Here is a 10,995-nt window from a genome sequence, read left to right as displayed (position 1 = left end):
CAGTCAGTCAAGCCTCCGACTCTTGACTTCGGCTCATGTCATGATCTTGCGGTTCGCAGACAGTGCAGAGCCTGCTTGGGATTCTCTCTCTCTCCTTCTCTTTCTGCCCCTCCCTCCTCTCAAAATAAATGAAAATAAACTTAAAAAAATTTTTTTTAATTTAAAATAAAGGCATTGCCCTCAGTGAGGGGGAACTAGCAGTCAGCAGAACAGGGATAATGGAGCTGGAAATCTGAGAGAATTAAGGACACCAAGAAACTTTTAAGCCCCCTGAACCTGGCTCGGGGACGGGAGGGCCTGAGGTCCCTGGGGTGCTGCTGGGCATGAGCCATCCTGTCTGCACGCGGCTGTAGCTGTGGGCTCCAGGGCTGCGAAGGACCCTCCAACCAATGACAAAAATGACATTTGACACCTTAGCCTTTCAAGTAATTTTTATATCCACTAGTTTGTATTTTTTCTTTAATAGCTGGTAGTGTGTTTTATCATCTCACCGAGTCTCACAGCAATCCCTGGGGAGATGTGGCATGAGCTGGAATTCTGAAGTTTGGGGTGATACTGTCCTTTCCATGGCAGAGATGAGGAAAATGGGTCCACAATTGCCGTGCTGGTAAATAGCAGAACTGGGATTAGAACTTCAGGCTTCTGACTATACTTTGAAAACTCTAACAGGTGGGGTGCCTGGGTGGCTCAGTTGGTTAAACCTCTGACTCTTGACTTTGGCTCAGGTCATGATCTCGTGGTTTGTGAGGTCGAGCCCTGCATCAGGCTCTGCTCTGACACCTCAGAGCCTGCATGGGCTTCTCTCTCTCTCTCTGCCCCTCCCCTGTTCGTGCTGTCTCTGTCTCTCTCAAAATAAATAAATAAAACTTAAAAAAAAAATTCTAACAGGAAAACAGGTATTATTAGCATTTTGTGCAAGGAAAAAAACAGGTCTCCAAAAGTTCAAGGGACTCGCCCACGCATGGCACTGTGACAGTGTGGGGACTACAGCCTAGTTATCCTGGCATCTAACTTGCTGCTCTTTCTTCTGTTCCTGACTCCTTGGCAAAAGCTGCTTAGTTATTAGTGATTTGAAGAGCTTTCTGTTATGGCTGTAAAGTAAATCGCTTAGCGGCTATGTTAACTTTACTGAAGACAATAGGTATGATTTGAAAATACTGAGGGTAGTCACCAGGGAGGTGTGTCACTCACGGGGACCTTTGAAAGCACTTAGTGCCAGGAGTGTTGTGGGTGCAGAGTCTGCACCTGCCACATCTTTGATCCCCTGCAGCTTCTATATGGTTTTTGTTTTTAATTTTTGAGAGAGAGAGAGAGAGAGAGCATGAGCAGGGTTGGAGCAGAGAGAGAGAGAGAGAGAGGGAGACAGACAGACAGAGGAGCCGAAGCAGGCTCTCTGCTGATAGCAGGGAGCCCAATGTGGGGCTTGAACTCACGAACTACGAGATAAGACGGGAGCCAAAGTCGGATGCTTAACCGACTAAGCCACCTGGCGTATGTATGTATGTATGTATGTATGTATGTATGTATGTATTTGCCTATGGAGGTCCAGTCGCTCTGGAGCCATCTTTTCAAAAGGCTACTTGTAGATCTTCTATTGATACTGCACTTTTGTTGAAAATCAGTGGGGTATATTCGTGTGTATCAGTTTCTGCATTCTCTCTCCTCTTGCAGTGATCTATACGTCTATCCACTGCCCTTACTACAGTTTTGCTTACTGTAGCTATCAAGCGTGTCTCAGATTTAGGTAGGTTGATTCCTCCCACTTTATCCTTTTTCAAAGTTGTTTTCAATATTTTCATTCCTTTTCTGTGTGAATTTTAGAATAATTTTGTCATCTACAAAAGTATCTTGCTAGGAGTTTGTTAGGAATTATGTCGAACCTGTAAATCAATTTGGAGATATACACACCTTTACCAAATTCCATCTTCCAATTTGTGAACACAGTATATCTCTCCATTTATTTCTACCTTCTTTGCCTTTTTATTAGTACCTGTTGCTTTTCACATACAAGTCTTGTACATATTTTGCTAGATTTCTACCTGTTTTTCTGTCTCTCTCTCTCCCTCCCTTTTAGCAAATGGTAAAGTAGTGTGTACTTTAGCAAGTAGTGTGTTTTTAATGTCAGTGCCCCCTTGTCCATCTTTAGTACACAGAGATAAAATTGCTTTTTGTATTGTGATCTTATATCTTGTATCCTTGCTAAGTACACTCATAAGTTTTAGGAGTATTTTTTAGATGTGGGGAGATTTTCTATGCGAGATGTTCTAGCACCACGTTGAGTAAGTCATGAAAGTGATCATTCTTGCTTCATTGTTTCTTTCCTTCTGATTTCCCAAGTTCTATCGTTTTGTCATTTCTTTCATGTTTGGAGAACTTCCTTCAGCCATTCTCTGAGGGTAAGTCTGAATTTATTTTATAAAAATCAAAGCAGAGGTATAGTCCTTTCTTTACGTATTGTCTGTAGCTCCTTCACCGCTCTAGTGGCACAGTTGAGTAATTGGAGGCAATGTTTGTCGAACCCTCTTCCACTCCGTGCATTGGCCCAGATTGCAGACTTTGAGGGCCTCTGTGCAAGGCATTCCATTTCTTCACAGAAATACTCCATGCCCCTAACACTTCTTCCATTCCCACATTTGCCAAGCCGGAAAGTTTCTTGCAACTCCCCGAACACCCCCTATCTTGGAATGGAGGAAGAGAGAGATTACTGCACAATCTTTGCTCAGGTAACCTCACTTCCTGCATCCTGGGGGTCATGCCCGGGCCTCAAAGAGCGCACTCGCTAATCCCCTCTGCGGTGGGCTGACAACTGGTTTCCCAAAGATGTCAGGTCCTCATCTCTGGAACCCACAAAGGTCACCTTATTTGGCAAGTCTTTGCAGATGTGATTAAGGACCATGAGATGGAGAGATCTCATGGAGGGATTATCTGGGTGGGCCCTACATACAAACACACATTTCCGTATTAGAGAGAGGCAGAGAGAGAGTCTGCACACAGAGGAGAAAAAGGCAATGTGACCCTGAGGCAGAGTGGCCTGGAGTGGTGTTGCCACCAGCCAAAGAATGGAGAACAGCCCTGCCAGATTTCAGGCTTCCAGCTTTCAGACTGTAAGGCAATAAACCTCTGTGGTAATTGGTTGTGGCCGGTACAGGGGATTAATAAACCCTTCTATGACTTATCTATGCAGAGACTATAGATTACGTTTTTAATGTAAATTGATCCGTTGTCAGCTCAATGAATGAGAGGAGGCAGTCACTGATGTTTCTCCCCGCCATTTTTTTTTTTTTTTTTTTTTTTTTACCAACACTCTACTTCCAGGGTGCAATAGGGAAGTATAGGAAGCTAACACATTCTATGGCACCTTATCCTGAGAGGTTAGTAGGGTTTGTTCTCATTTTTACAGGCAGGGTAGTGGTGGCTCAGGGTTTAAGTCACTTAAGTAACAAAAGTGACGAGGCCCCTGAAAGACTTGCGCTGGTATTTAGACCCCGATCTCAAGCCATGTCTCAAGGACGACACTCTGTCCCTTTTAAGGAAGCGCACATCGATATAGGCACAATTGGTACATCACTGCCCATTTTCTTCATCCGTCTCCTCTCCTCCCCAATTTTGTGACAAAAGACTGCATCTTGGTACAGTGCATTTTACTCCCTGAGATTTGCCGACACCTGCTGACAAATGGAAGAATAGCATAGGGTAAAGAAGGTTTTGTGAAAAGGCGACCGAGCAGCTGTGCAAAGCCAGAGGCCAGAGGTGGACGTAAACTTCACCGAAGAAGACAATGAAGATAAAAGCAGAGAGCACTAGAAAAGTCACCAGGAGCTCTGAGCCCGCCCACTGGTCTCAGGCCAAGCAGTTAGAGCCACAGGACTCCCAGTTGTGCCAGATAAACACTGTATTACCTGTGGGATGGTCTGACGCGAAGTCTCGGGGTTTCTGTGTCCTGGGCAGCATGGAATAGATGATTAGTTTCTTGCAAGACAAGTACTAAACTCACTGAGTAACCCTGGGCAAATTACTGCAGTCCCTTGCCTCTGCTTTCCTGTAGCACGCATATGAGACACATTCTAGAGTTATCCTAACTAAATTCTTAATGATACAAGGCACGTTTAGATTAAGAACAACCATAGACATAAACACACAAACACCACCCCATTTACATTTGGGTCTAAAGACAACCACTATGTCTGGCTTTTAAGACAATGAAATACCACTTCACTCCATTAGGTGGAGCCAAAAGATCAGTCGAAGCATATCTTGGGCCTTGACAAGTATTTTCCAGCAACAATCATATTTGGTGGGATCAGTGAACAAGGTTTTACGAAGCCCATATCCATCCTCATTTGTAGGCGCCCCACATCGATCATCCTTTTAGGCATAACTTTCGCCTCCACCAAGTCACCCCCTGTATATAGATGGGAGTGCGGACCACCCATGCCTTGCCTCCCTCCTGGTTATTCTCACCAAGTACATCTCTCTCTAATCTCATCCCTAAAATTGGCAAATCATGGTATCAAAATACCAAAATATTCCACCTCGTAGATGCTACTTCTACCTCAACCGTGGTGACCTAACAGAGTCAGTCACTCAATCAAGGAAAGAAACTAATGTTTCTTGAGTACCTGCTGTATTTCAGGCATTTTCACATGCCATCCACAGATGAACGGATAAGCAAAATGAGCTATATGCATACAGTGGAATACTATTCATAAAAAGGAATGAAATTGTGATAAGTGCTACAGCATGGGTGAACCTTGCAAACGTTATGTTCCGTGAAATAAGCTAGACACAGAGAACGAATATTATACAACTTCACTTATAGGAGGTACCTGGAATAGGCAACCTCATAGAGACAGGAAGTAGAAGAGAGGTAACCTGGGATCGGGGTGGGGGGAATTATTGTTTAATTGGTACAGAGTTGTGGCAGGATGATGAGAACTCTGGAGAGAGAGCGGTTGAACAACACTGCGAATGTACTTAATGCCCCTGAATTGTACACTTATGAATGGTTAAAATGATCAATATCATATTATGTATATTAAACACATATATATATTTACACAATTTTTAAAAACGTCTGTTTATGTGCCTACCTCACCTACTAGATTACACCTTCCCAAAGGACCAGATTTCACTCATTTTGAGATCCTCACCCCCTAGCCTAGACCCTAACACGTGGAGACCACAATAAAGGGCAGCAAAATAAAAATATACAAAGAGAAGTCAGAGGTTTTAAGTTTATTCCCCCAAAATAAAGGATAGGAGGAGACAAATCTACTGAATGCTTACTGTTTATCGGCATTTTAAAAGTTTCACTCATCCCACACAAGTGTCATGAGCATGCCCTCTGTGTGTCATGTAGAATATGGATTTCTCTGTCTGTTCCATGGATTGGAAACATACCATCGTCACACTGTCACATAAAGAGAGAAGTGCCAGGTATAGTGTCAGATGGGGCTGTGTTCTGAGAAGAGGGTGAAATGAGGTAATGGAAAGCGTTGAAATGGGGTGGAAGGCCCTTCCTGCCAGGCACGTCAGGACAGTCTCTGAGCAGGAACCATCGAAGACCTACATCGTGAGGAGAGAGCACACGACAGTCTCGGGGAGAGAGTTCCTGGCAGAGAAGAGAAGTGCAGAGGTGCTAAGGAAGGAAGAAGCATGACACGCGAGGGAGACAGACAGGTGGCCACTGAAGCTGGGTCTGGATGGATGAGGAGGAAATGTTAAAGATTCAGGTGGAGACCAAGACGGGTGCCGGGTCGTGTCAGAACTACAGGCCAGGCCAAGGACTTCGTATTCCATTCTGGCGGCAGTAAGAGCTACTGGGAGGCTTCAAGCAGGAGAGTGACGTCATCTGATTCTCGCTTTCTGTGTGGATAATGGACTCTCGGGTGACCAGCCACCAGGCAGACACCAGGTGGAGTCATGAGGGTGTTTGGCATTACAGTTTTAGCCACGGAGATGATGGGAAGTGGTTGGATTCAAGATACATTCTGGAAGCAACCCTGATACAACTTGGATGGGTCGGACATGGAAAGGGACAGAATGGAGTCCAGAATGGCTTCTAGGTTCTTTCCCCAGCAACTCGATGGAAGGGACACCAATGGAGTCAGAAGAGGAAGACTCGTGGAGGGCGATGAAGACTGGCAGAGGTTCAGTGGGGCTCTGGGTTATGTTAAGGTTGAAGTATCCTATTGACCTCCGGGTGGACGTGGCCACATGTAATTCCCAGGGTAAGGCGATGGACCAAGAGTCGTTGGCATATGCGTGAGATGACCTGATGGCCTAGGCAGGGAGGGGAGGACAGGAGAAGGCTGTCCCCGAGCGGGGGCCTGGAGTACTCTCCCACTTAGAAGTCCACAAGGAGAAGAAAACTACAGAGACACGAAAAAGGACTGTGCAGTGAGGGGAATTCCAGACAACTGTGAAGTCCTAGAAGCCTGGAGAAACATGTTGTCAGAAGGGCAGAGCGCTCAGCTGGGAAATGTTGCTCTGAGGACAGAAGGCTGAGCATGAGGTAGCAGATGGAAGTCACTGGTGAACTTCATGGGGGCTGTGCCTGCAGAATTCCAGGGACACAGAACTGACTGGAGTAGGGTGGGAAAGGACCCGGGTGAGAGCGCAGGTGCGGTGGCAACTCTTTTGAGACTTACCCTGGTAGGAGGCCAAGTCCTGGGCCAGTCTCTGAAAGGAGAGGTGGGTGGGATCAGAGGACGAAAAAAAGATGGTGGTGTGTACCGTTCTAGCACAGTTGCCATCGTGTAGTGCATATATCCGTAATGCCGATGTCATTGTCTTCGTTTAACGCATGAGAAAACTCAAAGCAGAAAAGTTTATTTCCCACCCGCCAAAATTTTTTTTTAATTGTTTATTTTTGACACACACAGAGAGAGAAAGAGCATGAGCGGGCTCATGCCCCAGGAGGGGCAGAGAGACAGGGAGACACAGAATCAAAAGCAGGCTCCAGGCTCTGAGCTGTCAGCACAGAGCCCAACGCGGGGCTCGAACTCACAGATCGTGAGATTATGACCTGAGCCGAAGTCGGACACTCAACCAACTGAGCCACCCAGGCGCCCCTACCCACCAAAATTTTTAAATGAACAAACAGCAAATGCTAGTATTATACAAGACCCAAATTATTTCCTCTAGATCCAGTCACCTCCCATCAAAATACAAAAAAAACAAAGGTTAAGTACCTTTGTTTTCCTGTTTAGCACAATGACACGGTTGAATGCCAAGCAGTGTAAATGGCTGTATTTTTTATATTCCTGTTATTTGTTGACGTGGAACCATTCATTAAATACAGAAAGGTTTTTGTCACATTTTAATCACTATCCCTTGTTTGGTTTACAAGCTGGCAGTCCCCCCCCCCCAGCTTTACCTCTCAAATCTTTTATAGGAAACAACACAAGTTTTTAAGGCATCAGAAATTTCTTGTTGAAGTCCACCTGGGTGGCTCAGCCGGTTACGCATCTGACTCTTGATCTCAGCTCAGGTCTTGATCTCAGGGTCATGGGTTCAAGCCCCACACTGGGCTCCATTGCTGTTTTAATTCGTAAAAGTAGTGATCTTCATTCCACTCAAGATTTCAAGGCTCACACAGTCAAATGTTGCCTTAAGAGTTATTTATTCGTGTGTTTATATAGCAGCCTCTGTATAGCAGGTGAGGTATTAGATGCAGCAGGAGGTAGACACAAGTTCACGGTGCTCCTGCAGAATTGGGAAGGAGGTGCCTCAGGAGCACCTCTGAGAACGAGCCAGAGAGTCTGCCAAGGCTTCAGTGGCACAGTTCGGAACACCTCCTTCCCAGAGAGCCGTGGATCACGTCCACCGCTCCCAAAGGCTAAGCCCAAAAACTTCCTGTTGGCATTTGCACCACATAAAGCACCCGGTACTTCTGGCATCATCTGCTTGCTGGGCTATGAGATCCAGCTGGCTTTCTAGGGGACTGGAAACTTTTATTTTACGATCCCCATTATAGATCTCAACTCTGCCAGCTATTTCCTCAGGCAGGGCAGCCGCCTGATCAATGTGGACATCAACATCTTTTTCTGGCAGCGATTTTGTACATAGGAATCGCTTTCTGCACCGCGGCCTTTACCGGAGGGAAATCCTGTTTCCTGCAGCGAACGATCATTCGGAGCGCCGACAATTGGTACAAACCTGGAGGACCGGGCCGTCCAGGATCACCCGGTGCCTGGTTGTATCCTTTACCACTTTGCCGAGTCTCTGTTTTGCTCCATTCAGCAGGTCTGTAATTAGGTCACCTCTCACTCTGAGGACTTTGAGCCTAGCTTGATTCATTAAATTAGACATCGGAATTTTCGTCTGCTGCTCAGTCTGCTTTTCTTTCTTCTCATGGTAGTCCATCCTTTTCAGTCTTTGGGTTTGCGCAAGACGACCTTTCTCAATGTTGAGCTCTTCCTTTGCATCAATTTCTTCTGCTTTCTCATCAGCTTCTTGTTCAATAAAAGCCATCACATGCTTAATCTGCTTCTGCACATCAGCATCACTGAGGGCCACTGGCTGGAGAAGAGGTTAGAAGGAGGCGGTGGAAGGAAGGGCTAAATGGTTTTAATTTTGGATAACAAACGTAATCGGTCCTTCTTGGGAAAACGCCACAAACTGTCAGTGCTGGAATGCCACCTGACCGTGGCTCCCAGATGGGGTCCCTCTCTGATGCTGTCCTCTGGTCGGTGCACAGCCCCGATTGTTCCATTCAACCTGCTAGCATGCGTCTCGGTCATATTCAGCAGAGATAGGGTGTGATTGCCAGGAGTGACTTTCCACAACTGCCATTCAGAGACCGATTTCAACCCACGTCCATTTTGCCAACTCCATCCAAAGCAGCATACAGAGGGCCGGGTTGGTTGGCAATGTGTTTCTGAGGCATTCCCGTGCTGCTCTGGCACCCTGGGGACTTTCTCACTCCCCTGCTCCTTTCTCTGCCTCTGCTCTATCCTGAAGTGTTTTTCTTCCAGCTCAAGTCAAATGGTTGACATTTATAAAGATTCTAGGAGGGATACCCTACATAATTCAGGGCCAACAATGGATGAAATAAATCCCTTGTGTCTTGGTGGGGGATCTGATGCCCAGCGGTAGAGCAGACAGAACGGGCCCCCATGAGAAGGCAGGCTTCAGAGGCAACCTTAGATTTCTTCGCAAACAAGAAATTCTGCTTCCAAGTGGACTGGAAACGTGATTGATTATTGCTATGGGTTGAATTGTGTCCCCTCCTCGCCCGACAAAAAAAGATATGTTGAAGTCTTAACCCTCAGTATCTCAAAATGTGACCTTCTTTAAAAATGGGTCCTTGCAGGTGTAATTAACTGCGTTAAGATGAAGTCATACCAGAGAAGGATTGGCCCTTAATGCAATATGACCGGTGCCCTTATAAAAGGTGGGAAATTTGTGCACGTACACACAGGGAGAAAGCCACGTGATGATGGACGTAGAGACTGGAGTCATGCTGTCAGAAGCCGAGGAACACCTGGGGCCACCAGAAGCTGGAAGATGCAAGAAAGGATCCTTCCCTCTGCTTCAGAGAAGGCACAGCCCTGCCAACACATTGACTGCAGACTTCTGGCCTCCAGAACTGTGAGAGAATAGATTTCTGTTGTTTTAAGCCGCCCAGTTTGTGGTACTTTGTCACGGCAGCCGTAGGAAACTAATGTAAGAGGTAACTGAAAATTAACAAATTCCAAATGCCAACATTACACAAGAACACTACAAGAAATAAAAAAGCTGTGGGGACAGCAGGGAGACCTGCATGGCTCAGTAGATTAAGCATCCAGCTTCAGCTCAGGTCATGATTTCATGGCTCATGAGTTCGAGTCCCAGGGCTCTGTGCTGACAGCTCAGAGCCTCGAGCCTGTTTTAGATTCTGTGTCTCCCTCGCTCTCCGCTCCTCCCCCACTCATGCTGTGTCTCTCTCTGTCTCTGAAAAATGAATAAACCTTAAAAATAATTTTTAAAAAAATCTGGGGGGTAGGGGGTGTTCATAAGCTAGCGTCACGCTATCCTTGTATTTCTTATTCTAGGGAAATGTTAAGAATATACTACTTTGCCACTTTTCTTCACTGGGCCTATTTACCAGTTCAGATGGGAAAATGGACTTTTGCAGTTGTGGGGTCACCTGAGCCTTTGCTCCAAACTCTGGGAACCAAAAAGGACTCGTGTAGAGTCTGAGGGGCTTTGGTTTTCCTAAGAAATAAAACTTGAGCTAAACCGAACCATACAACAGATTAAGTCTGACACGCTTATAAAGAACATGGCTCTCTATCATGGCATAAAATTGCTGAATGACAAACTCAAGCCGTGATTTTTCTCAGTGGATTTTTTCACTTTGTCTTGCAGGTGGGTGATGGGTGACGGTGGCAGAACAGGTTCTACAGAAATGTCTGGCATCCCTTGTTCCCAAGCTTTGAAGCCTCTGCCAAATACATAGAGACGTCACATTTAACATCCTGTTACAAAGGCGTAGAATGAGTGGGTGTGAGCTAAGGATTTTGCGCCGGACTGGCACACGGGTAGGCACCCGAAAATGGGAGCCATTGTTCTTTCTTCATGAAAGATATATAATCTCAATTTTATAAGAGGCAGAATCATTGCCGAAATTCACCAAACTCTTTAACCGTGCCTATAATCTGCAATTCTACTGCCTGAATAATAAAGTTTTGGTGTATCTCTTTGTTTCAGGGATCAACGAATGGGGATGAAAATGCTATCAATCTGAGCTCCCAATGCTTCAAGGAGACACCTAAAGAAGAGGAGAGTTAAGTTTTTCTGTCCCACTGCCTCCCAGAGGTGGTAATTGACCAACCCCGCAGAACACAGATGGGAAAGATGTCCCATACTCTTACCCTCTAAATGGAAGATTGGAAAAGAATATCGAGAGAGGGAAAAGAAGTGGATACATACGAGCTATGGGTGTAAAGGTAAAAACAGAGCATGGGAGATAGGAAAACTGACAGCTCTATACTCTTCAAAATACATACA

At 45.7% G+C, this 10,995-nt stretch overlaps 1 long non-coding RNA gene and 1 pseudogene across 1 annotated transcript in view; one reads left to right on the top strand and one right to left on the bottom strand.

Moving 5' to 3' along the window:
• Nucleotides 1-7,619: 7,619 nt before the first annotated feature.
• On the bottom strand, nucleotides 7,620-8,529 carry LOC125922502 (V-type proton ATPase subunit E 1-like; annotated as a pseudogene).
• A 1,781-nt stretch (nucleotides 8,530-10,310) lies between these two features.
• The window catches only part of LOC125923404 (uncharacterized), a 7,102-nt gene continuing 6,417 nt past the window's right edge, over nucleotides 10,311-10,995 (top strand). Inside the window, exons 1-2 of the long non-coding RNA XR_007458026.1 lie at nucleotides 10,311-10,526; nucleotides 10,696-10,934. This is a non-coding gene — a long non-coding RNA (uncharacterized LOC125923404). The remainder of the gene's footprint in view (nucleotides 10,527-10,695; nucleotides 10,935-10,995) is intronic.

This window comes from Panthera uncia, chromosome B1, assembly GCF_023721935.1.
Source record: "Panthera uncia isolate 11264 chromosome B1, Puncia_PCG_1.0, whole genome shotgun sequence".
Lineage (NCBI taxonomy): Eukaryota > Metazoa > Chordata > Mammalia > Carnivora > Felidae > Panthera > Panthera uncia.
This window is presented reverse-complemented; position numbering and strand designations above follow the sequence as displayed.